The sequence below is a fragment of the Leopardus geoffroyi genome, chromosome B1 (genome assembly GCF_018350155.1).
Source record: "Leopardus geoffroyi isolate Oge1 chromosome B1, O.geoffroyi_Oge1_pat1.0, whole genome shotgun sequence".
Classification (NCBI taxonomy): Eukaryota; Metazoa; Chordata; class Mammalia; order Carnivora; family Felidae; genus Leopardus; species Leopardus geoffroyi.
The window spans coordinates 82,786,763-82,813,964 of NC_059327.1; the positions used below are offsets into that span (position 1 = coordinate 82,786,763).

At 38.4% G+C, this 27,202-nt stretch overlaps 1 protein-coding gene, 1 non-coding gene and 1 pseudogene across 2 annotated transcripts in view; 1 reads left to right on the forward strand and 2 right to left on the reverse strand.

The window, feature by feature from the left end:
- FREM3 (FRAS1 related extracellular matrix 3) overlaps positions 1-27,202 on the forward strand; it is a 99,356-nt gene that overhangs the window by 16,143 nt on the left and 56,011 nt on the right. The gene's annotated exons all lie outside the window — the stretch shown is intronic.
- On the reverse strand, positions 15,490-15,795 carry LOC123583838 (annotated as a pseudogene).
- Positions 25,418-25,537, reverse strand: LOC123596632. Its single transcript, XR_006711788.1, has one exon. It is a non-coding gene; the product is annotated as a small nucleolar RNA SNORA15 (small nucleolar RNA).

Here is a 27,202-nt window from a genome sequence, read left to right on the forward strand (position 1 = left end):
AGGGCAACCTCATCCATTTACATGTCACACGCAGAGTGGAGTCTAAGTCACAGCATTTTATAAAATATTGTGTGTCAGTGCCGGGTGCTGGGCTACTACACCTTATTCACAGTGTGGGAATACTTTTAAACCTCATAATTCTAGATAATTCCCACATCCTATTTTGTGTGACACCAGCTAGCCCATGCTTGATAAACATAGCAACTTTTTAAAATATACTTAATAATAACAAGTAGAATTCTTTACTTGGTTTCCACATAGAAAATTAAGTGGGGATTTGAGATAAAAGTTCTTCAGATGTTGAGGTGAAAGTGAGATGATTTCCAGATGATTTTCTCAGTTCTCCATTTTATTCTGCTAGTGCTAATGTTTTCAGCCATATTGTTTTAAACTAAAAATAATATGTGTACAAACAAAATATATTCAAATAGTCCAAAAGAGTTAGCACACACACATACCTCTTGCTGTAACTATGCCTTCCATTAATTTTGAAGTCCTAGAGGTCTGGGAGATAGCAGATAACTTAAATTTTATTTACTTATTGTCTGCTTTTTAATCTTTATGTAAAAAGGGAGTTGTTTAGGATTGTAGTTTGGGCTGTGTGTACCAGGTAAAGAAGAAGAGGAGATAATCTGGCTGATTAAATTGATGTGTTCAATCAAATCATATAATCCTGATCATAATCTGTGTTAGAGTTGAAATGACTTCCTGACAATACCTAGCATATAATAGGTGCTCCAATCATATTGGTTGAGCAAAAGTATAAATACAAACTCATGAAAAAGCTACCAAATCTCAAATTCATTTTATGATTTGTAGAGACTGTATGCTTAGTCATAGTTGTGATTTAAAAAATAATATCGATCATAATTATGGATAATTTGGAAAGAGATTTTTGAAATTAAAAAATAAATGTATTTTAGAGTTTATGATCAACAGCAAATAATCTCAAAGAAAAATTGCTTTGGTCACTTTATCTTTGAGCATGAAAGCATTTTGTTCATCGTTTTCTCCCCATAAAATAAAACACAGGCTTATTTTTTTACCGTAATCTACTTTTTTAAACCATGCAATTCCATGTATAAAAGTTGAAAGCCAGGCTGAGCATGCAGTAACCTAGGAAAACTCTGGTATGAGAAAATAATCACTCTTCACAAGGATGATTAATGAAAGGAGAAAACATTTTTGAAAGCTAAGAAATCTTATGAATGATGCTCTTTTAGCATTCTCTACTAGTAAGTCAATACCTACTGTATTCAGGGAGTGTCTCCTTTAGATCACATTATTGTGCATCGCTTGCTTTTCATTTTCCAGTTGCTAAATATCCTCATTACCACATACATCAATTTAAGAAACATTTTATTGCTTGAAAAGAGAGTTTATTGCTTAAAAAAAGGCAAAGCTGTTTTTGTCTTGTGTTATGTAAACAGGCTCTTAAATAATCACTTCAGGGATGAATTTAAAATAAAACTTGACAGGGGTGCCTCGGTGGCTCAGTTGGTTAAGTGTCCAGCTCTTGATTTCCACTCAGGTCTTGATCTCCAGGGTCATGAGTTCAAGCCCTACATTAGGCTCTGTGCTGACAGCAAGGAGCCTCCTTGGGCTTCTCTCTCCCTCTCTCTCCGCCCCTGCCCCACTCATGTGCATGAGCTCGCTCTCTCTCTCTCTCTCTCTCTCTGTCTCTCTGTCTCTCTTTCTCTCTCAAAATGAATAAATAAACATTAAAAAGTAAAATAAAATAAAACTTGGCAACTTTAGCATTAAATTCCATGGACATAACACATGTGCCTACTAAATAGATAATTATAAACAAATACACATATGTGTATATACACATATGTATATTAGTTTATGAGGTATATATGGACACATAGAGCTCTCTAAACTGAGAAAAACATTTTGACTTCCTTGGAATGGCTAGTTAACATGTATCCATCTTCTTGATAATGAAGTAAAGTAGTTTGGTTTCAAATTCAGGTTCAACATTTATTGAACGTCTATCTTGTCCCGGGTATTGTGCTCGACATTTAAATTCCTTACCTCTCATTTAATCTCCACAGTATCATCATGAGATAGGTATTATCCCCCCATTTTATAGGAAAACTAACTCTTGGTGACATTGGGTAAAATGACTATTAGTATTAATGTTATTAGCACTTGAACATGTGGAAGGATAAGACAATCACAAAATCCTAGTTCTTATGAAATTAAGTCAGTATTAATATTATCCTTAAATGTATCAATCTGCTCTTTGTTCAGAAATTACATGTTGCTCTGGAATGCAGAAGACATTTAATTTAAAGCAGAAATTGTAGGCAAATACTCGGAAGCTGATGTTTATATACTGCACATGCATAAAGGCAAGTCCTTCAGAGAGAGGAAGACGAGAAGCACAAATGAAAGAATGATGCCATTGCCACTTTTACAAATCAGAAGTCACTATTTCAGCTTAGGTCAGATGACTCATCTGCAGTTTTGAATGACTGGAGTCACTGAAGACGATATTTTTAATAGAAAAATTATCTACAGATTGCATTCTGACAGAGCTTTAAATAAGTTGGGCTGCTGGGCATTTTGCTCATCGTTCGCTATCAGGCCACAGACACACTGGCTTGGCTCCATGTACGATAATGATTCAGACTTTTCTAAAGTAATTTGCAAAAAGTGGGAATGAATATGCATATATCCATCTGTGCCCTTTCAGCCTAAATATATGAGAAGCTGTCAGAGAAACAAAACCTATGTAAGAGGCGCAGAATGAATATCAAACCCTGACCTCACTAGCAGGAGACCATGTGGTTAAGTATGCTAAACATCCCTCGTGTTAACCTGGTCAGGTTTCCAGAGGCTGTGTCCTAGCGGTAGCACAAAGCCAGGAAGCCAGTAGCAATGTGATGTCAGCCTCTTGAAATCTCAAGCTAACGTTAGGGTATGGGGTTAACTGATAAAATGATCAAGGATCACAGTGTTTTGTTCATTAGGTGTGTTATTAGAAATAGAGCCTGGGAGCACCTGGGTGGCTCAGTCGATTGGACTTCCGACTTCCGATTGGGCTTCCGACTTCGGCTCAGGTCATGATCTTGCGGTTTGTGGGTTCGAGCCCTGCGTTGGGCTCTGTGCCGACAGCTCAGAGCCTGGAGCCTGCTTCAGATTCTGTGTCTCCCTCTCTCTCTGCCCCTCCCCTGCTTATGCTCTCTCTCTCTCTCTCTCAAAGGTAAATAAATAAACAACAACAACAACAAAAAGAAATAGAGTGTGGAAGTAGAATGTTTGGCTTTTGCTACTCTTTTGTGACAAGAGTTTAAGAAAGTGAACGTGGGAATGTACCCTTCTGCAGATATAAGCAGAGGGAGCCTTGGAGCTTCCAAATCATCGTTAAGTGACGCCTTCAGTATTCCGCTTTTTGGCTTTTACTTTCTTCTTCTTTCTACCTCTCCTTTCACCTTCTGTCCTCACTTTCCTTCTTGTTAGCTTTTAATTGCTTCTGCACAACTTAGAGAATTAGTTCTGGAGGCTCGTCATATTCCTCTTCTTCTCTGGTTCTTGGTTTTTTTCCAGCCCTGCAATATACTTCACCTATGACTTTATTCACATTTCTTAATCCTACTTATGCATTCTTTTCCATTCTCTAAGATAGTGTTCAGAAAACAGAACATACTTTGGTGTATGTATTAAAAAGTGTTTGACAAAGTGTTTGACAAAAATAAAATACCATTATTAAAGCAATCCCTCCATCTTATAATAAGCAACTTTCTTAATACCTGACCTTAGTTACATCGAACAAATGTGCTGAGGAAGGTATGCAAGTTGTTATTTTGGAACTAAACATTCTCTGAAACAGACTGAGGTGTGATGATGTTCATGCAAAAAGAGCGAAGAACATTAGAAACATCCACTAGAAAATAAAATCCTGCTGAAGGGAGAGAAATGGAATCCCTTTGAGCTCAGCCATGTAAAAGGTTTCCTTCACATGAAGAGCTTCAAGAAGCTAGACGTCCCATCTTTAATCATCAAGGTGAACACTAAGCCATGCTCAGGACAGGCCCTTTGGTAAAGTTGGCTGTGTTACAGCTGGAAGCATCTTCACTCTGGAGAGCCAACTGAGTTTCTCAGCTGAAATGATTATGATAGCCTGAAAATGGCTGTAGTCTCTGCTTCCTGTGATGAAAGAAAAATGGAATATGCATCAATTGGCACAGCATTGGGAGAAAATAAAATGGGTTTCTTGAGACAATGACTTTCTGGTCTTTTTAAGTGACTGCATAGAGCTGCTGGAGTTAAATGATTATTTGGGGGAAGACCTGTAATGGATTTCCCATTTCCTTTTTTAAAAAGGCAGTTTGATCTTACATGCTCTGTTAAATTAATAAATGCTGCCTAGCTTCAGAGTCTCCGTGGCCAAAATTGTGTGCGTAGATGAATCGTAGATGAATTAAAGACATTAAAGGCAAATCCAGTTTTTCTCCTGCATAGTTTATTTTCAGTAAAATAAATCTGTAGATCTTAACCCAAGAGATCTGTAGATACAATTCAGACGGTCAAGGAACTTGAATGAAAAAAAGTAAAAAGAATATCTTTATAATTACTAACCTCCACCTAAAATACAGCTTTCCCCCCAATTATACAGGTAGGTAACAAATGATAATACCACCAGCAAAACTTATGGCTTTGTAACCAACCAATAGGAATAACAGATATTTTAATATCAAATTATGGGAATTGTAGAGATGTCAAAGTATCCTTTATATTCATCACTACTTTGAAATTTTGGTGATAATTACTATTGGAAATTGTTTTAATAGTCTTAAGAGATAATTCATGTACCATAATAATTCATATTTATCCATTTAAAGTGTACAGTTCAGTGGGTTTGGATATACTACATTATTAATTTTCTTTAAATTGTAGTCATATATGTAGCATAAAATTTGCTGTTTTAGCCAGTTTACATATATAATTCAGTGGCACTAATTGCATTCACAGTGTCATACAACCATCACCACTATTTTCAAAATTTTTTATATACCCCAAACAGAAATGCTCCAAGCATTACACAGTAATTCCCCAACCCCTCTCCCCCAGCCCTTGTAATTTCTAATCCACTTTCTGTCCCTATAAATTCGTCTTTCTGTATATTTCACATAAGTGGAATCATACAATATTTGTCCTTTTGTGTCTAGCTTATTTCACTGAACATGATGTCTTAAAGGTTCATTCATGTATCAGTATCAGATGTACCAGTACTTCATTTAAAAAAAAAAAAATGTTTATCTGAGAGAGAGAGAGAGGCGGGAAGGGGCAAAAAGAGAGAGAGAAACAGAGGATCTGAAGTGGGCTCTGTGCTGATAGCAGACAGCCCGGTGCAGGGCTTGAACTCACAAACCATGAGATCGTGACCTGAACTGAAATCAAGAGTCAGATGCCTAACCAACTGAGCCACCCAAGCGTCCCTCAGTACTTCATTTTTATCGCTGAATAATATTCCATTATACTCCAAATATACTACATTTTGCTTATCCATTCACCTGTTGACAGATACTTGGGTCATATCCACCTTTTGGCTGTTGTGAATAATGTCATAATGGACACTAGCATAGGAGGGTCTATTCTAGTCCCTGATTTTCATTCCTTTGGGTATATATATCTAAGAATGGAATTGATAGGTCTCATGGGCTAATTCTATGCTTAGCTTTTTTAGTAACCACCCAACTGTTTTCCATAGCAGCTTCAGGACAAATGTTTACTATTCTGATAACTGTGTTTTAATATAATTGAGTTTTACATAATTACAATCATTTTCTTGTGTACATTCAGAAACATCGTCTGAGGAACGGTCCCCAGGCTGTCAAAGGGCTTCCATGACACACACAAAATGTCAGGAACCTCTGCACACTGGCTTCTCTTTTGTTAAGCAAACTGATTTAAATCTGTGAAATCCTGGCAAGTGTTTGATGTCTAGAACTAAAATTGTCCATCATTATAAAAATAGTGATTTTGCATTACCTTGGAAATTCAGTTCAGCTGAGCTAGACTAAGGACTGAACTTTAAAAATGCTTTCAGGGGCGCCTGGGTGGCGCAGTCGGTTAAGCGTCCGACTTCAGCCAGGTCACGATCTCGCGGTCCGTGAGTTCGAGCCCCGCGTCAGGCTCTGGGCTGATGGCTCAGAGCCTGGAGCCTGTTACCGATTCTGTGTCTCCCTCTCTCTCTGCCCCTCCCCCGTTCATGCTCTGTCTCTCTCTGTCCCAAAAATAAACAAACGTCGAAAAAAAAATTAAAAAATAAATAAATAAATAAATAAATAATAAAAATGCTTTCAGAATCAAATTTTCTTGGTTGATAACATAATAGGCATCTTTACTAACAAACATGTTAAGAAAACATAATATGCACTTCAATGGGTAAGTACAAGTTCCGGCTTTCAGTATTCTAGAGCATAAGGGCTGGTTGGATGAGTATACTTTGAAAAGCCAGATCGTTCCTGAAATGTGGCTGATTTATCAATCAGTTACAGTGGAGTTCCGAAAAGAGAGAATAAAAAATATGAACGCTTCAACAATTTGCATCCCTCCCATAGAACTATAGTCGATTTAAAACATCATGAAATGCATTCATTCACAGTCTTGTGCAACCATCATCGCTATATATTTTCAAAACTCTTGTCACTTCAAACAGAAGCCACATAACCATTAAACAGTATCTGTTATCATTAATGTGTCATTTATGTAGAGGTTCACTTAAACTCTGTGTTTTTCAATGAGAAATATATTGTAGCCACTTACTCCGTCCAAGTGTTTAAGATTTGGAATATGATTGTCATCAACTATGAAAAGAAACACATAGGAAGAACTTGCCTCAAATTTCAGAAATGGCATAGTTCTGTTCTGACTTAAGTATCTCTTATTTAATTAGCAAATATTTATTGGGTACCTGCTATATGCCAGGCTCATGATATATAACAGGAAAAAATGCATAGTCCCAGCTGTGAAGCAACTTACAGTCTCATGGGGGATAAGTTAAAAGTCAGGGTAAATGCTATATTGAGAGTCAGTTTAGATTGTTATGAGAGCAAATGTGAAAGGCATCTTATCCAGAACTGAAATGAGGCTTCCCAAGATGTAGCCAGGTGAGGGAAAAAAGGAAAAGAAGAGTGGAAAGGCAAAACAGAAGAAAGAGCAGAGGAAATTTGGGGGCTGCCGTGAGCTCACTCTAACTGCCTGGGTCAGAGGACAGAGGCTGTGGCAGGAGCTGAAGCAGTGAGCAGGCTCCAGACCAGGAAAGATGTTCTCAATGTGTCAGTGGACTTTATCCTGAAAGTGAAGAAGAAACAGTAAAGTTCAGACAGAGCGGTGACGTGATTACCAGGTGTTATGTGCACATAACTTTGCATTATAGAGACTAGATCACAGGCAGAGGCAAAAGTAGAAAGGGGGAGATTGCAGTAAGATAAGTGAGAAATAATGTTGGTATAAGCTTAAGTGGTAGCAATGAGTGTGGAGAGAAGTGGATAGATTTTTTTTTTTAATTTGTAGGAGCTAGAATTGACAGTTCTTGAATTTGAGGGAGCAGAGAGAGGAACTCAAGAGTGATGCCTAGTGTCTTCTTTCTAACATTATTATTGTCTCCCTAATATACTGTGTTCTCCCAAAGTTTTAAATGCAAGTGAGCAGCCATTCGCCAGTGACTGATGGTCTGTGTCCTACTGGAACAACAAAAGAGAACAGAAAAATATAACCAGCTCGAAAAATACAAGCCTGATATTGCCTTTTGTACAAGGCATAGAGACTCGAAGAGGCATTGGTAACTGAGACTCATGCTAAGACTGATGTTTTGATCAAACCCCTTGATTGGGCAAGAGGATAATCAGAAAGGGGGACTGTTGAAATAAATTCCTAGGCCCAAGATGGAACTCTTTCTGCCTAGGGTGTCACATCAGGGAACTAAACTTAGATAACTTTCGTGTCCCTGTAAAAGCTCCACTTGACCAGAACTGCAGTATACCCAGTCATCCAATCTCCAAATGCCAAGCCAACTCTGGGCCTTCTCACCCCAATCAAGGGTGACTGGGTGACCCCAGCCAATCAGATGTTCTCTATTTGTTTCTTCCTTGGTCTTTATTCTTTATCCTATAAAATCTTCTTGCTTTCCACCCATTTTGCAGTTCTCCAAAAGGAAACTGTTCATTTCATAAAGTGTTAAATGAAATTTGTTTATGTCACCTAAAACAAAACAAAACAAAACAAAGTGACGCCCAGGTTTTTAATGTGAGAACCTGGGGGACATGTTGGCAAGGAATAAGGAGTTCTGTTTGGAAAATGTTGAATGTCAAGTTCTCATTCCAGAGCCAGTACTTACCAGCACTATGGCTTTGGGCAAATCTTAGGACTTTTTGAACCTCTGTCTAAAATAGAGATGCTGATTTCTGTCCGGTTCACAGGATGTGATGAGGCTCTAATAACTTATGCTTGTGAAAGCCCTTTAGAAACTATATAACGGAAGAGTACTGTGATTGAGATGTGAGTACTTCAGTAACTGACTAAAACCTTATTCAGTGTCATCATTTATATCCTGAATTAAAATTTAGAGATAGGCTTAGGGGGAAAATATAAGCCAGGGAATCAGGAGACCTGAATGTCTGCTAGCTCCACAATGGAGGACTGGTCCTCCTCTGAAACATAAAGTTGTCGAACTCATCATCTCCAAGGGCCCTTCTGGCCCTAAAATTATAAGAATGTTGTTAACTGTTGTCTTGAAATCTATTGGATATCCAGCATGATCTTAGTAGGTCTAAGGGGATTATTCTTGTGGACAGCAGTTCAAGAATTTTCAGTCACCATTAGCCTACTTTATGGAGGAAAGAAGGCTTAGGCTTTTGAGAAACTATTATTACACAAATAAGTACATATATGATTAATATGTTACTTGATCAATGTGAATGTGTTGCAGAAACAGTATAATTGAATATGACTAAGGGATGGTAAAATGTGATTCATTTGGTGCAATGAAGAGTCAAGAAGGGTATGAAGTAATTCTAGTATCTCCTATTGGATTTCATTTTATGGATTGAATATATGAAGTTTGATTTCCCCTTGTGCCTTTAATTGCAAACAGCAGAAAATCTGTAAAGTCCTAAACAATTCCCTGCTAGATTATTTCATGCTCTGCATTGCTGAACATAAGCAACCACTCCTGGGGCTTCCCCTGTCCCTTAGTTTTGTTTTGTTTTGTTGCAAAATCTATTTATTTACATGAAATTTAAGTACATAAAAATACATGAAATGTAAATATAATATTTTAATACCTTTATTGAGATATAATTCGTGTATTATACAATTCACCCATTTAAAGTACACAATTTAATGGTGGGGCACCTGGATGGCTCATTCGGTTAAGCGTCTGACTCTTGATTTCAGCTCAGGTCATGATCCTGTGGTTGGTTTGTGGGTTCGAGCCCCAGGTCGGGCTCTGTGCTGACAGCGCAGAGCCTGCTAGGGATTCTCTGTCTCCCACTCTCTCTGCCCTCCCCCATTCTCTCTCTCTCTCTCTCACTCTCAAAATAAATAAAATGAACTTAAAAGAATAAAGTACACAATTCAAAGGTATTAATATATTCCCAGGATTGTGCAACCATCACCACAATCTAGTTTGCTAACATTTCGTTCCCCCAGAAAGAAACCCGTACCTGTTGGCAGTCACTCTAGTCATTTCCTCTAGCCTGTCATTTTCCCCTAGCCTGCCCTAGGCCTTGCCAACCCCTAACCTACTTCCTGTCTCTATAGATTTGCCTATCGTGCACTTTTCATATAAATGGAATCATGGAATGTGTAGCCTGTTGTCTGGTTTCTCTCACTTAGCATAGTGTTTTCAAAGTTCATTCACATTGTAGCATATAGAAATACATCATTCCTTTTATGGATGAATAATATTCTATGGTGTGGATATACCATTTTTTATTTATCTTTCGTCAGCTGATGGGCATTCGGCTTGTTTCCACTTTTTGCATATTAGGAATAATGTTTTCATTTCTCTTGGGTGTATACCTAGGATTGGAAGCCTTCCCCTAAGTTTTAATAACCCAGAGCTTAGTATGTGTTCTCACTGATGCCATGGGGAACCCTTTAGTACAGTTGGAAGACTAATAATGAATGTCAACTAATAGAAAATCGATTGAATTTCTTTTGAAAACACATTTTAGGGCTAGGCATTTTTTAAGTGTGCACAAGTCAGTTGTTTGCAAGTTTATCATCACAACAGGGTGAGAAATCTGTAGTGTAGTAAGTACGTTGCAGAGAGGCTCGGTAACCTAAGATTGTAGTCTGTTTTCTTTTTTTTTTATTTTTTAATTTTTTTTAACGTTTATTTATTTTTGAGACAGAGAGTGAACAGGGTGGGGCAGAGAGAGAGGGAGACACAGAATCTGAAACAGGCTCCAGGCTCTGAGCTGTCAGCCCAGAGCCTGACGCGGGGCTCAAACTCACAGACCGTGAGATCATGACCTGAGCCGAAGTCGGACGCTCAACCGACTGAGCCACCCAGGCGCCCCTGTAGTCTGTTTTCTTTAGAGACTTCATGACTTCAATAATGCTTACTGCAAGTAATACCAGTCATTAATACAGGGTTTGTGTCCATGGGGAGAGGAGGGCAGTGAGAAGACTCAGTAAATTTGGCACAAATCCCTTGAGCAGAGTTTTACTTTCCTATTAACACAAGCTTTTCTATTATGAAGCTTCACGGGGAATTTTTAAGACATCTCTAAGACTTCACGGCTTATAGCCTATAGCTATATGCCCCAGGTCCCTGGTTCTTGCCCCTCCTCAGGACAAATTCACTTTTATATGTCCTTAGGATTATTTTGGCGTGAGGTTTAAGAAGCACTGATGGATGGAATTTTTTTTTTTTCACATGGCTGTGATATGACTTGAAAATAATTTAACTGGTATTTCCTGAGTGGAGTGCCATGGAACTAGTTGTTAAAAGATGTTGCATTAAAAGAAAAAATAAAATCCTGTGTTTAAGTAAGTTTGAGAAGTAATGAGAGTAACAAATTTATAGTTCCTTTAATTTAAAACTTCTCAGAGGCCAGAGAGTTCTATCTCTGCTCAAAATGAAAGATCTAGAACTACCTGCCACAACCTTCAAAATTAGACCTGTAAAGCATTTCACAGAAGTTAAACCTTTGCCTTTTATTTTAAAAGTCGAGTCGACCAAAACAATTACAGTAATTAGAAATCATCCCAAATGTTAATTTTAGAGCACTGAGGAGATATTCATGAAAAAGTACTCTCTAGATGTAAAACACTCCAATTTTATGAACCAGTGAATACAGTTTTGTCTGCCTGCAATGCTTCTCTTCTCTTGTTTTCTCATGTGTGACAGTGTTGGGATTGGTAATGCCATTTCCTTAACTGTTTCACCTGGCCTGTTTTCTGATAAAATGGCTTCATGCTGGCAGACACATTTTCCATGATTAATTAAGCATGAAAGGGTGATTTTTTTCTACACAATTTCACCTTTCAAGCTTTAAATTGATTTTCCTTTGCAGCTCCAATTTGTCTCTCCTGTGAACTCACTTGTTAGGAAAAAGAGCCCTAAATAGGAACCTGCTGGTGTATGGTATAACGGATATTTGGAAGGGGTCTCTGACAGACGTTTCTGCAGGGTCTTTTGGTCCTAGTGTCGCAGGATTTTTTTACCACAACACCCGGAAATCGTTGTCTTGCCTCTTTGAAGAATGAAGAGGTGGATACAAAATGAGCAGCAGGCAAAAGTCTATTAGAGTATAAGATCAGAGAGGAAGAATAGTATGAAAGCTCTCTTTACGAGGGAACATTCAAAAGTGAATGCCCCAGGACTATAGGCAAGCGTCCTTGTTTTATCAGGTTCTGGTCAGCCGTCCCTTCCCTTCCCCCTCATTCCTTCTCAGGTTCTACCCTCATTGGCTTGATAGCTCTAGGTGCTGTGTTGTTCATTCCTGATTGGCTCATTTCTATGGTATGAGGGATGGTCTATGGCCTTACTTCCTTGTGGGTCACACGTTTTTATGGTCTACTACTTATTTTTGGTTAGGTCTTTTGTCAAATTCCTGAGGGAAATTTGCGGGGGAGTAGGTGGTATCTATCACATTCTTAAGAGAAATCTTACGCATGAGACGGTTTGCTGTCGTCAGACACTCCTAGCATTGTTCCAAAATATGTGTTTTTCCCACCCAGGGACCTCAGGTCCTATCCTTTCCCTGTCTGCCTATTTTATCCTATCTTTTCCTATCGTACTAGCTACAGCCTGTGCCATCAGAACTCAATTCCCTGCTTGGACCACCTGACATAGAAATAATAGGAACAGCTCCCCTATGGCTATTCGTACCAGCCATTTCCTCTGCGCTTCTCCGATTCCTTCACTTACATATCTCTTTAACTCTGACCTGTGTCATTCTAAGCCGAGCATACTCTGCACAGCTCACTGCAAAGTAGTATAGCATAATGCAGTTTGGAAATCCTGTTTCAAGAGTTGTTGTATGGCAAGTTCAGGAAAGTTGAGTCTTCTCTTCCTTCGGGCAGTAGTTCCAAATGCCAAGGAAAACGGGGTCACTCCAGATTAGTGGATGTCATTGCTTTACTCATAGTTGCTCTGGAAGAAGCTGGTTATAAATCATATGGCAAAACATATAAGCCGCATTTAATGGAAAACAAGTACAGCTAGAAGATTGGAAATCATTGCATTCACTCCAATTTATCTCTTCTTTTTATTCTTACCAACAATCATGTTATTACTTATTCATTTCACTCAAAGTTACTAATGTTAATTTGTAGACAAAAGATTCTTTAATGTGTTGTTCTAAGTCTGAATTTAAATCAGTATCTGTCTTGCTAGCACATACTAGAAAGATTCTCTGCTGGCCTTGAAGAAGAAAACAGCCATGTTGCAAACTACATGTTGAAAGATCCACATGGCAGTCATGGGGTATTGGAGTGATGGTGGGGTTCATGGGATTAAGAGCTGACAACCAAGAAAGAATTCTTGAAGGTGTCTTTGGTGCAAAAAGGTGATTTTATTAAAGCATGGGGACAGGACCAGTGGGCAGAAAGAGTTGCACTGGGGTTGTGAAGAGTGGCTCCTTGTATACTATGGGACTGAGGGAGGTAAAGTCAAAAGGGAAGTTTCCAAAGTGATTTTCATATGCTAAAGATTCACAGATTACTGGAGGCCTAGCTACTGTCAAGCTAAGGTTGTCTTTCCCTCTAGCAAAGCATTAACACTAGGATGTTAGGGAATTCCTGGACTTTAGACTGTTGATGGGATGTCTTTTTTCTTGTAAACTGATAGTGACTCTTATTAATTTAACCTTTTTTTTTGTCTCTTCCTGTTTTGGGGTAGCCAGGAGTACCCAAGGAATATCATACATATACCACCTGGGGGAGGGAGGGTGGTGTGTTAATTTGTACTTTGCCCTCAGCCTGCCTTATGGTCCCTCATCAGCAGGAAACTTCAAGAGACCTCTAGAAGCTGAGGGCAGCATCCAGCCAATAGCCAGTAAGAAACTGGGACTGTTAGTCACACAACAACAGGAAAATGAATTCTGTCAATAATCTGAATGAGCTTGGAAGCAGATCCTTCCTACTCAAGGCTTTGGATAAGGATGCAGTCCAGCTAACACTGTGGTTGCTGTTTTATGACCCTGAGCCAGGGACTGTATTCCTGGTCCATTGAAGCTGTAGGATAATGTGTGTGTGTGCTTTATTCAGCTTCTAAGTTTGTGGCAATTTTTACATGACAGTAAAATACTAATACAGGAACCACTCTCTAATAATTATGTCAGAGCCACTTGTGTTTCAGTTTTACTATGTCTTATAATGTATGCCCAGAATATAAAAGAATAGAGGTAACCTTCAGATTTGCTGAATGCTAGGATCAATTATGCAGCTTTTTTCTCCAAGCTCTTCATGTCATTAAGAACAAGCAGGCAGGTATGATATTGTGATTTGTACTAAGAATACATAGGAGTGAGGCACCTGGGTGGCTCAGTCAGTTAAGTGTCCAACCTCTGCTCAGGTCATGATCTGATGGTTCATGGGTTCGAGCCCTGTGTTGTGCTCTGTGCTGACAACTTAGAGCCTGAAGTCTGCTTCATATTCTTTGTCTCCTTCTCCCTCTCTCTGCCCCTCCCCCACTTGTGTGCATGCGCTCTCTCTCTCAAAAATAAATAAATAAACTTAAAAAAAAAAGGAATACATGGGACGACTGGGTGACTCAGTCAGTAAAGTGTCTGACTCTTGAATTTGGCTCAGGTCTAATCTCATGGTTCATGAGATGAAGCCCCATGCTGGGCTTTGCGCTGACAGCACAGAGCCTGCTCAGGAGTCTCTCTCTCTTTTCTCTCTCTCTCTCTGCCTCTCTTTCTCTCTCTTTCAAAATAAATAGACATTACACTAAGGAATCTACTCCTGAAATCATTGTTGCACTATATGCTAACTAATTTGGATGTAAATTTTAAAAAATAAAAAAGGAAATAAGTTAAATAAATAAATAAATAAATAAATAAATAAATAAACGTTTAAGAAAAAAAGAGTATATATTTGATCTTCTCCCCATTTTGGAACCAAGCTTCTAAACCCCCTTGAATTCCTGTAAAGAGAACAGTCAAGGTATCGTTTGTTATGTTAATGAGGCGACTCTAGAAAGCACCTAAGGATGGGGGCTGATTAACTGGGGAGCCAACCTTGTGTTTAGAGGGTTAGAAATTTCAGTTCCACCCTTTCAACCCCCCACAACCTGTAGGGAGGGAAAAGGGGCTGAATCAATCATCAGTGACCAAAAACTAAATCAGTCATGTCTATATAATAAAGCCTCCATAAAAACCCAAAGGGTCTATTAATTAGGGGAGCTTCCAGGTTGGTGAACATGTAGAGGTACTGGGAGAGTGGCACCCTCAGAGAAGGCCAGGAAGCTCTGCACCCCCTCCCCTGGCTGTTTCTGAGTCATACCCTTTTATAATAAGCTGGTAATCTAGTAAGTAAAATGTTTCTCTGAGTTCTGTGAGCCACTCTAGCAAATTAGTTGAACCCAAGAGGGAGTCATTGGAACCTCCCATCTATAGCCAGTTGTTCAGAAGCACAGGTGACAATCTAGACTTGTAATTGTCATCTAAAGTGAGGGCAGTCTTGTGGGACAGGGCCCTTACCCTGTGGGATTTGATGCTCTCTTGGGGTAGATAGTGTCAGAAATGACTTGAATTGTAGGATACCCAGCTGGTGTCAGAGAATTGCCTGGTAGTATTGGAAAAATTACACATTGGAATTGGTGTCAGCATCATAGCAAACATGCATGGTCTTTACCTCATTCCATCCAACTCACAACACCCAAAGGGACTGAATGTGATGTCTCTCTTTTTTCTTTCCTTTCTTTTCCTTTTCTTTCTTTTCTTCCTTCTTACTTTCCTTCTTTTTTTCTTTTTTTTTTTTTTTGTCTGTTACACAAACTAACTCATTTATTATAGACTAGCAATGTTTCAAATGGTGGAGCTGCTCCTGGCCTTTCAAGTCCTTCAGTCTTATGATGGCAGATGTTACTGTGATGGCAGAAGTAGTGATGTAGGTCTGGGTACTACCTGCTGCTGTTTTCATGCAGGAATCACAGTGCCAGATCCCCGCAGCTTGTCTTTTCATCTTGGTTTAGCCTAAAAAGGAGCAAGTGTACTTGGCTTGCTGACTAATTTCAATTTTCTTCACCATTTTCCTGAGGGAGGCACCATAATGAGTTCCATGTTTACTGACGATTCCAACCTTCTTGGTGCATTTAGCCATGTCATCACAAACTAGGTCTGAGTCCAGAAACTGAATGGGATTTATTTCTACATTCCATTACTTTTGCCAGCTCTGTTTTCTATTGTTTGTTATGGCTTTTAAAACTCTTTATGTATTATTCTTTTCTTCTAAGGGCAGGAAAAAGTCCATTTGAATGAATAGTTTAGTTCTTTTTAAAATCACGTCTTTAGAGCACACCAGGAAAACCAAATAAACAGAGAGGAAACTGGCACTTTGCACTGGTTTAATATGAAGCACAAAATGGTGAGATGCTATACGCAGTTGGGGACTAATGGAAAAATACAAAAGATAGAAAAAATTTTAAACTGTTAGTCATTCAGAGACTAAAATAAATGTAGTGCTAACAACTGGTCCATTGAAATGAAAATATAATAATATTGACTTAAAGGCCACAATTCCATTAAGTGCTTAACTGATTCTCTTGCCCTGTAGGTCTGTCCCTTCCTCTCCTCCTTTATCTTCTTAGAGGTATAGAGAGAAATAGACTTGATTTTAGAGTGTTCTTTCTTTCTTTCTCACAGGTCAAATGACTTTCTGATGTCCTTATTGGGTTCTCACAATTCTAATTAATATAGAACCCGGATCTTTCTAAGGTCCAATGAAGTCGTTAATAAAAGAAATAGATATATAACATTTAGCTGGCCACTTTACTAATCAGTACCCACTGAAGTGAAAGCAGTGGTTAGTAAATGAATTCTGTTCTCTGTTAGTAAATGAATTCTAGGGCTCTCCAGATCCCAGCATCCTGTGCTGTGCCTCTGAATGTGTGCATCCCTATTATGGGCACCAGGGTGTTTACCAAGTGCAACTCTGAGCCATCTTATCTGAAGTATTTGGTTTTTGAGAATTGGGATGTTCATCTTTTGTAATGTGTTTTCACCCATCCTATGAGCTCCTATTGAATTCACAGGAAATCAAAAGATTCTATCTCGCTTGGTTTATGTACAGCAAGCCAAATGCTTGAAGAAATTTAGTGGATGATAGAAAAACTGTCTAATGATGAACATTAAGTCTTTGTTTCCAGAGTCTGTAACAATTAGAGGAAAACTAGCAACATTTTAAACAGGGGGGTGGGAGGGGGACATGTTTTAAAAACCATTTAAGAATTCTGTTGTTTTTTGTTTAACACTGTGGAGTTATATTGCTATCTGTGCTTCTGGAAACACACACACACACACACACACACACACACACAAACCAGATAGAGTTATCTCCTATTTAAATAGTGAGTAATATAGAGAATATGAATGTTTTTAAAAGAAATACTGAGTCCATTGCAGTGGTCAAATAAAGGAGCACTGAGTTTAGTGACTTGCCAGGCAAGGAAATACACATCAGTGAGGAAATCCAGGGTGGTTCACTAAAGGGGAGAAGTCAGGGACCCATGTATCCAGAAAGGGGAAGTTCACTGTGTTTGTGCTAATTAGGGACCAAAGCTTACATACAAGAGAGGGTGAAATGACTCCGTAGTACTGATATAACTGCTTAAAACAAGTCACATTTTTCATTGGTCACAGAAGACTCTTCATTTGGGTCTGGTGAGGATCTAACATACCAATCATTGTTCATCTTTAGCTGGTGGGTGCTTTAAATTCATAGCAGTTTCAGCTAAGGCTGTTTAGAACCAACTGTGGGAAATACAACATCCACTTTTGATATCTCCTAGGCAAGAGCTGTCACAGGTACAAAGTTCATTTATAGTCCCTCCTATTGATTTTCATCTATCTAGACAAAACACAGTGATTACAGAAGGATAGGCAAATTATCAGATTTTCAGGTCTACACCACAATTTTGATGAGGGGGGCTAATTTCATAAAATATCACTGTCTTTATCAGAGACCCTTCAGATTCCTTTTGTTACAGAATCATCAGATGGTTGGAATAGTGATGGTGCAATGTTTATGATTCTGTTAACAATTGACATGACAAGAGCAATACTTAGGAACAAGGAGAGAAAGAGCATAACTAATGTATATAGAATACCGCCAACTAGCTTCCTGTTTTACCAAGCCCAAGCCATGAAAGTAGATGTCACAGATTGGTTTGTTCAATTTCAACAACCGGTTGTTTTCTTCTAAGTTTTATGCAAGTCCCACGAACTGGTCCTAGAACTTACACCAAGAAGCAACAAAAGATGCTAACCAGTGTGAAAACAGAATCTTGATTTGCCATTAAACAAACTGGAGCAATTCTGTTATCTATACTATCAAAGCAAGTACACGGAGGCTCATGTATTAACAATCATGTATTAACAATGTATTACATATATAGTTTCATATGCAATGACAAACAGGTGAGAGAAAGATTTGTATACAGCTTTCAATTTTTATTTTTATTTTTATTTTGAGAGAGAGAATGAGCATGTATGAGCAAGAGAGGGACAAGGGGGGGGGGCGGGGAGAGAGAGAGAGAGAGAGAGAGAGAGAGAATCTTAACTAGGTTCAAAGCCCAGCATGGAGCCCATTGTGGAGCTCAATCTCAACACCATGAGACCCATTACTGGACCCATACCTTAAACCACTTATAAAAGTTGACTCAAAATGGATCACAGGGGTTTAGTCAGTTAAGCAGTCAAGTGTGCAACTCTTGATTTGGGCTCTGGTCATGATCTCACAGTTGTGAAATGGAGCCCCATGACTGGCTCCACACTGACAGTGCAGAGCCTGCTTGGGATTCTCTCTCTCCCTCCCTCTGCCCCTTCCCTGCTTTTGTGCATACATGTGTGTGCACTCTCTCTTTCTCTCTCTCTCTCTCAAAATAAATAAATAAACTTTAAAAAAATGGATTATAGACTTAAATGTAATCCCTGAAACCATGAAACTCTAGAAGAAAACATAGGGACAAAGTTCTTAACATGAGCAGTGGTAATGATTTTTCAGATATGACATCTAAAGCGCAAGCCACAAAATCAAAAGAAACTATCAAGAAAGTGAAAAAGATAACCTATGAAATGGGGGGGAAATTTGCAAACCATAGATTTGGTAAGGAGTTAATATCCAAAATATATAAAGAACTCATACAACTCAATAGCAAGCAAGGAAGAAGGAAAGAAAGATAGAAAGAAAGAGTGGGCAAAGGACCTGTATGGACATTTTTCCAAAGAAGATATATGAAAGGTCAACAGGTACATGAAAGGATGCTCAACATCACTAGTCATTAGGGAAATGCAAATCAAAACCACAATGACATTACCTCATGCCTGTTAGAATGTCCATTATCAAAAACACCAGAGATAACAAATGCTGGCGTGGATATGGCAAAAGGGAACTCTTGTGCACTACTGGTGGGATTGTAAGACAGTCACTAAGGAAAACAGTATGGAGGTTCCTCAAAACTCCTAAAAATAACATATGATACAGCAATTCCACTTCTGGAAATATTCAAAGGAAACAAAAACATTAACAAAAAGATCTGTGCATCCCTACATTGACAGCACCATTATTTACAATAGCCAAGACATGGAGACAACCTTAGTGTCCATCAATGGACAAGTGGATAAAGAAGTTGTGGTGTATATACACAATGTAATATTATTTAGCCATAAAACAGGGAAAGCCTACCATTTGCAAGAACATGGGTGGACCATGAAGGCATTTTGCTAACTGAAATAAGCCAGACAGAGGAAGAAAAATACTGTACGATCTCACTTAAATGTGGAATCTAAAAAAAGAAAAAAAGAGATTAGACTTACCAGAGGTGAATTGTTGGGAGAGGGAGAATTGGAAGAAGGTGGTCAAAAAGTACTAGCTTCTAGTTACAAGATAAATAAGCACTAGGGATGTAATGTACATGATGACCACAGTTAACACTGTTGTACAATATACAGGAAAGTTCCCATGAGAATAGATTGATCCTAACAGCTCTCATCACAAGAAGAATTTTTTTTCCTTTTTTTCTTTTCTTCTTTATTTACTTTTTATTGTACCTATATAAGAAAGTAGACATTAGCTGAACCTATTGTAATCATTTCACAATCTATATAAATCAAACCATCATGGTGCATACCTTAAACTTTTCTCAAACTGGGCAGGAAGGGGGAAGTATGGGAAGTATGGATAAAGAAAAGAAAAAAAGTATGTTCAGTGGGTATCTATTGATGCCTCAAGGTAACGAGAATTTAAATCTTGTGAAGGGTCTTGTTAACACTCCCAGTCAACATTTCTCTTTCCCTGGGTTGGCATTAATTTAACTTCCACAAAGGAAAAATAAACAAGAGTCTGTATATCCATGTATGGTATCAGGAGGAATCCAGAGATTTTCCAAAGGCTGCAGTGCTCATCAGAGGTTGCCTGATGAACAGGATGAGCAGAGGAAGAGCATCACATCCAGCAGGGGATATGGAACATGAGTACAACTAAAGAAAACTTAGTTACAATGAGGAGTTGCTCTGAAGCTCAGATATAGCTAATATTTTCAAACCGGTGAGGCAGAGTCTACAACTGCAATCAAATGCATTTAGAACATTCAGGGAAATGTAACAGTCATAGAAACTTGTTCTGATACATTTTTTTCCATCAATGGCATTCTCTTGTTTTACTATCCTAATTAAAATGTGAAATTAACTCTATTTTGTAAAACTAAGATTTGTAAGCCACAGAATTTAGGTTTTAAAAAAAAATCATAATCCTTAGCTCCAGAAAATATATCAGGATATATCCTAACACTTTAAGTAATGAGTGCAAATGCATCCCTTCTACAACTCAAGTTTTTCCCCAGAGGATTTTTGAATGGATATTAGGTATATTTTATATAAAAACACTTTTAAACCTTTGTGTTATATCTCTAAACTTTCCTAGCATTTCCAAGCAGTTGTACAGGTTTGGTCAGTTTTATAAACATAGATTTTTCTTTTCCATCTAATATTGTCTTTTTTGAAGGATCTGAGTTTAAAGCTTCATAAAAGCTCTTTGGGCAAATTAGGTAGATCAGAATGGTTCGTCTCTGTCACCGGGGAAAGGGAAAAATTCTTCCCAGAGAATTCATGTTGCAATGGCTGTGTGCTAAATGCATCTGACTGAATTAAAACAAGCAAACAAAACAGGAAGACAGGGTCCAAACATCTAAATATGATTTAAAGGACATGTTGGGAGATGCTTGCATCTAGAATAGTTTCAGAAAAGCTTAATGTATCAGAGGAAAAAAGGGGGAGGGGGCAGGTATTATGGTGACTGTATTAGTCACTGTTCTCCAGAAACACAGAACAGTAGGAGTAGAAGAGGTATAGGAAGTGTGTGTGTGTGTGAGAGACAGACAGAAACAGAGTATTGGTTCACACAGTTGTAGAGCTGGCAAATTTGAAATCTGCAGGGTAGGCCAGCAAGTGGGCAGCTGAGGCAGGTTTTTATGTTGCAGTCTGAGTTAGAATTGCTTCTTCTTGGGGAAACCTGTCATTGCTCTTAAGACCTTCAGCTGATTGGATGAAAGCCACACTCACATTCCGTTTTACTTAAATTCAACTGATTGTAAACATTGATCACAGCAAAAGAATACCTTCACAGCAATGTCTAGACTAGTGTTTGTCAAAAATACTGGGCATCATCTTTTTTGTTGACACGTAAAATTAACTTACATCACAGTAACAGTTTTGCCAAAAACTTTATTTATTGATTGATTGATTTACTTACTTATTTACTTATTTATTTCAATAAGTATTCAATGGGGCACCTGGGTGGCTCAGTAAATTAAGAGTCTGACTTCGGCTCAGGTTATGATCTCACAGTTGGTGAGTTTAAGCCCACATCGGGCTCTGTGCTGACAGCCCAAAGCCTGGAGCTTGCTTCAGATTCTGTGTCTCCTTCTCTCTCTGTCCCTCCCCTGCTGTGTTCTCTCTCTCTCAAAAACAAGTAAACATTTTAAAAATAAACAAATAAATTCAAGTTAATTAGCTTACAGTATACTATTGGCTTCAGGTGTAGAACCCACTGAATCATCACTTATATATGACACCCAGTACTCATCCCAACAAATGCCCTCCTCAATGCTCATCACCCATTAGCCCATCCCCCCACCTACCACCCCTCCAGCAACCTCAGTTTGTTTTCTATCTTTAAGCGTCTTTTATGGTTTGCCTCCCTCTCTGTTTTTAATCTTATTTTTCCTTCCCTTCCCCTATGTTCATCTGTTGTCTTTCTTAAATTCCAGGTATGAGTGAAATCATATGACGTTTGTCTTTCTCTGACTGCCATATTTCATTTAGCATAATACACTCTAGTTGCATTCACATTGTTGCAAATGTCAAGATTTCATTCTTTTTGATGGCTGAATAATATTCCAGTGTGTGTGTGTGTGTGTGTGTGTGTGTGTGTGTGTGTAAAACCATAGATAGATATAGATATAGATAGATATAGATATAGATATAGATATAGACAGATATACCACATCTTCTTTATCCATTCATCAGTCAATGGACATTTGGGCTCTTTCTATACTTTGGCTATTGTTGATAGTTCTGCTATAAACATTAAGGTACATGTTGGGTTGCTCTCCTCTTGAAGCAGACTACAGATCCGCCTTCAGCACCACTGGAATCTCGTGCACGTGCTGCATGAGAAAAGCAGTCACATGTGTCTTAAGAAGTGTTTCTCCTCTGTTCGCTAGTGATACTTATTCCCAGTCTGTTGTGTCAGCCAGTATTAATACATAGAAAGAAATCCAGAATCTGGAAAATTATGGAAATAATTTTGGAAAGGATAATCTTGATAGAAATAGCATATTTTGATCCTTGATTCATGACTTCTGCCTGGGCCTGTCTAGGAAAACCAAAAGTCCATGTAGTGTAATATAACTGTGGAAAATCATGCGGGGCAAAGGACCTTGGCTTAAGGGGCCATCATATTTTCATTCTATGGTTGGTGCCATAAAATTCATATGCTCTGAGTTGGAAAATATTTCCTTTCCTTATAAACCCCAAGGAACACTTTTTAAAAGAAATTATATGCCCTAAAGATTGAGCTTTCATCTTATTATTTTAAAAAGAATGAAATTGTAAAAACTATTATCAGTATCATTATTATGCCCACTTAGAATCATAGACCTGAAGACCGAAAATGACCTCAGAGGTTGTGCCCATTTTTATGTTTCAGCATGTTCGGTGAAAGACATGGGGGTAAAGCATTACCTTGAAATTGTTTTGTAAACTTCAAGGGAGCTACTAGATTGGATTCCCTTTGGTATAGTCCGGGCAAAGAATAAACTGAGAAGCCTTTTCTTAGATGCTGCTTATGGAATCACCATTCCTTACATTTTAAATTTTTTAAATATAGTGTATACAAATACTAACTAGTCTTCTAGAAGCTGGAAAGAGCTCATGTAAACACAAAGATGAAGTGGAAATCCAGGAGAGGCAGATATACAGGAAAGGCAGGATGAAGGAAACAGAGACAAAGCAAACACACATACACACACACACACACACACACACACACACACACACACACACATCTGTGTGTGTTAAACCTCACCCACAACATTTCTTTTCACAGTTGAGTATCTCCTGACCATTATATATAATAGGAGCCAATGTCAAATTATGCAACAGCATAATTCAGAAAGCATATAATCCAAAGTCTTCAAAACAAATTTTGTCTTCATAAAGTATATCTCAAGTGATTGTTACACTGAATTTCCCTTACCATTACTACAGCAATGGGTTTAGTCTGTCACTGACCTACTAGCTATGACCTATTCTGCCATTTTTTATTCTGTGAATCTATAGTCTCATTCAACATGATGTGTAACAGAGCCACTTCCATTTTCCATAAGGGTCTATAAGATTTATGTATTTGGCATTTGATTGCTTTAGTGGAACCTACTGGGACCATTTATAGCTTGTGCTATATAAAAAAAAGGCACTTTTATTTCTAGAAAATAAATACTTTACCCAAGAGTTTGTAAGTTGAGTGGAAGCTTTTCATTTATCTAGCAATTGTTGATTTGTGGTCTGGCAGAGAGGAATTGCTGACAAATTGAATGCTTCCCCTGGGAAAAAAAAAAAAAAGCTCAGTGTATATTCTTTGCCTGATAAGTACTTGCCAAGAATTAGGCTAATGACATCTGTTGGCTCTCTGGCTTGCCCATTTTTGTAAGGCCTGGACTAACAATGAAGATGACACAGAGCTAGGCTGCGGTTTACTTTACCTTCCAACCTTTCCTCCCTAATTATTGTCTTGTCAGACCTTAAGAAGAACTCTACCAGATGTCATTCCCCATTCATTTAGAGCTTAGTTAGATGGTTCCAAGGTTTGGCCAAACCCACTTACAAGGATATATGAATATACTTGGCTCTACATTCTGGGCTGTGATGAGTAGAACTTTATTTTTATGTCTCTGCAGAGCTTCCTTTTGACCCTTTTTTTCACGTGACTCCTCCTTCCCCAACACTTCCAAATCAAATTGCTCTTGAAACACTCTTCTATCTCCTTTGGGCTGACTGTAGACATAAGCTGAGATGGGGATGTGACATTTGTCTCTTTCTTTGTAGGAGAATAAGTGATTCTGGTTTTCAAACCCACTATTTCAGAGCTGCTTTTAGCTGATATTAGAGCAGCCACCCTGGGGGATGTGTCCTGTGTTGAACACCTATAAAAAACTGTAGGGACTTGGTTTAGTTGGAATCACATCTTCCTAAGGTATAGAGTGTATTATGGCTTTTCAGAAAATATTACTTTCATTACATATACATAACAATTTTTATTATACTATCTCATTTCTTTTTTTTTCTGTTAGGTTGGGGGGAAGGAGAGAAATGCTAAGCTACAAAGCAAATAAAACTGTAGAATCATTCTTAAGAAAATGAAAACACGTATATAAAAGCTATCCATTTCTTGAGAATTCAGTATAACCACCACAATGTTAGTATCACACTTGAAAGCAATGTGAGCAACATGTCAAAGAGCAAAGTGGCCCAATTTAACTAGTACTTGGAAGTCCTTGCAAGCTCCTAGCATTAGTTCATTTATTTCTGTCCACTTTTAAAAAATAATGTGCTATTTTAAAAAAAGCTTAGCATACCATCACAGCTATTTTATTTATTTTTTATGTTTATTTATTTATGTTTATTTTTTCATTAATTCATAAAATATTTATTTATTTATTTATTTAAAAATAACTTATCGTCAAGTTAGCTAACATACAGTGTATACAGTGTGCTCTTGGCTTCAGGAGTAGATTCCCATGATACATCACTTACATACAACACCCAGTGCTCATCCCAACACCCATTCTCAATGTCCATCACCCATTTTCTCCTCTTCCCCACCTTCCCCCCCATCAGCCCTCAGTTTGTTCTCTGTATTTAAAAGTCTCTTATGGTTTACCTCCCTCTCTGTTTGAAACTATTTTTTTTCTCCTTCCCTTCCCGCATGGTCTTCTGTTAAGTTTGTCAGATTCCACATATGAGTGAAAACATGGTATCTGTCTTTCTCTGACTTCACTCAGCATAATACCCTCCAGTTCCATCCATGTTATTACAAATGGCAAGATTTCATTCTTTCCCATTGCCCAGTAGTATTCCATTGTGTGTGTGTGTGTGTGTGTGTGTGTGTGTGTGTATGTATGTATATGTATATATATATGTATACGTATATGTATATGTATATGTATATATCACATCTTCTTTATCCATTATCAGTTATCACAGACATTTCAAAGGGAAGACTTTACTTTTGCATGGTGTCTGGCTGCATCAATTACTGAGATAAAGAACAAAGTATTCATCCATGCCTTATACTATCTCATTTCTAATGCCAATCAAGCACAAATCTATATGTCCAGTGTTATGTGATCAGTTTCTAGAACATGAGCAGAACACTGGACTATGGCAGGGGTGGGGGTGGGGGAGTTAAATAATATATACTATGGAAATGTAAAAGAATATTTTTTTAATTTTTTAATGTTTTATTATTTATTTTTGAGAGTGAGTGAAACAGAGCACGAGCAGGGTGGGGCAGAGAGAGGGGGAAACACAGAATCTGAAGCAGGATCCAGGCTCTAAGCTGTCAGCACAGAGCCCGTTGAAGGGCTCAAACTCACAGACCACAAGATCATGACCTGAGCCAAAATCAGATGCTCAACCGATAAGCCACCCAAGTGCCTCTGTGAAAGAGTATTTTTATCTTTTTTTTTTTAATTTTTTTTTCAACGTTTATTTATTTTTGGGACAGAGAGAGACAGAGCATGAACGGGGGAGGGGCAGAGAGACAGGGAGACACAGAATCGGAAACAGGCTCCAGGCTCTGAGCCATCAGCCCAGAGCCTGACGCGGGGCTCGAACTCCCGGACTGCGAGATCGTGACCTGGCTGAAGTCGGACGCTTAACCAACTGCGCCACCCAGGCACCCCTTTTATCATTTTTTTAAAAGATGTCTCTAGAACTAGACCCTCAAGTTTAAAGATCAGTTCACAGCCTGTGCACACAGTATTTTGCAGAAGTAGTTCTAAGCTAAGAGGATAACAACCTGGATTGCAGGTTCTGACTCTCTTTCTAACTAGAATAAAACCACAGGTCCATGCTATGATATCACTACATTTTTTAAAAACCATTATCTACATTTTTATGAAGCAAGGTAATATATTTACAAACTGCACCTAGGTCAAATTATTGGCAGTGCTCATTCTATTCTTTAAGTCTATGTTTAGGTCAGTTTTTCTCCAGGAGGCAGTCAGTCATTCAACAAGTATTTGTTGAGCCCTGTAATTTCTAGGATCTTTGCCAAGGGCTAAGAACTCCATAATGAAAATAAGCTACTGATATGGAAAGAGAACCAGACATAGAGACATTTCACTCAAGTACTAGCAAGGAGATATGTGCATGAGTGACAGAGATGAGCCATCACCCAGGGAAGTTTTTCCAAGGAGCAATGTTCAAACTGGGCCTTGAAGGATAACTAAGAATTTTTAGCTTCACCGTTAGCTTCACAAACTGCACATAACTTAGAATAAGCTAACTCATAGGCTCCAAAGGCAGCAAGAGAGGTAGGAGATGACGGGGGGTGGGGAGCCATGGTGGAAAGAATCCAGACCATGGAGGGCTTTGCATACTTTTAGATTTATTGACTAGCTATGTGACCTTGAGTGAGGCACAATTACTGAACTATATATAGGCACTTCAAATGTCATGTATGCCCGTCCCTGTATTCAAGGTGGTGGTAAGCATTGGATTTTCACATGAGATCTCAGATATGTAAGGACTCAGTTGTAATATGACAGTGGGGTTAAGATCACACCTCTGGATGTGCCAGTGCACCTCTGTACCCAGATAGTTGGTGTGCCTTCCCAAGAATTCATCCTCCTCACATGTGGATAAACCTCTTGAGAGCTTAAAGTTTGTATTTGATTTATCAAGTTGCACCAACTTATGCTGAGTAATACTACTTTTCCAAACTGGGA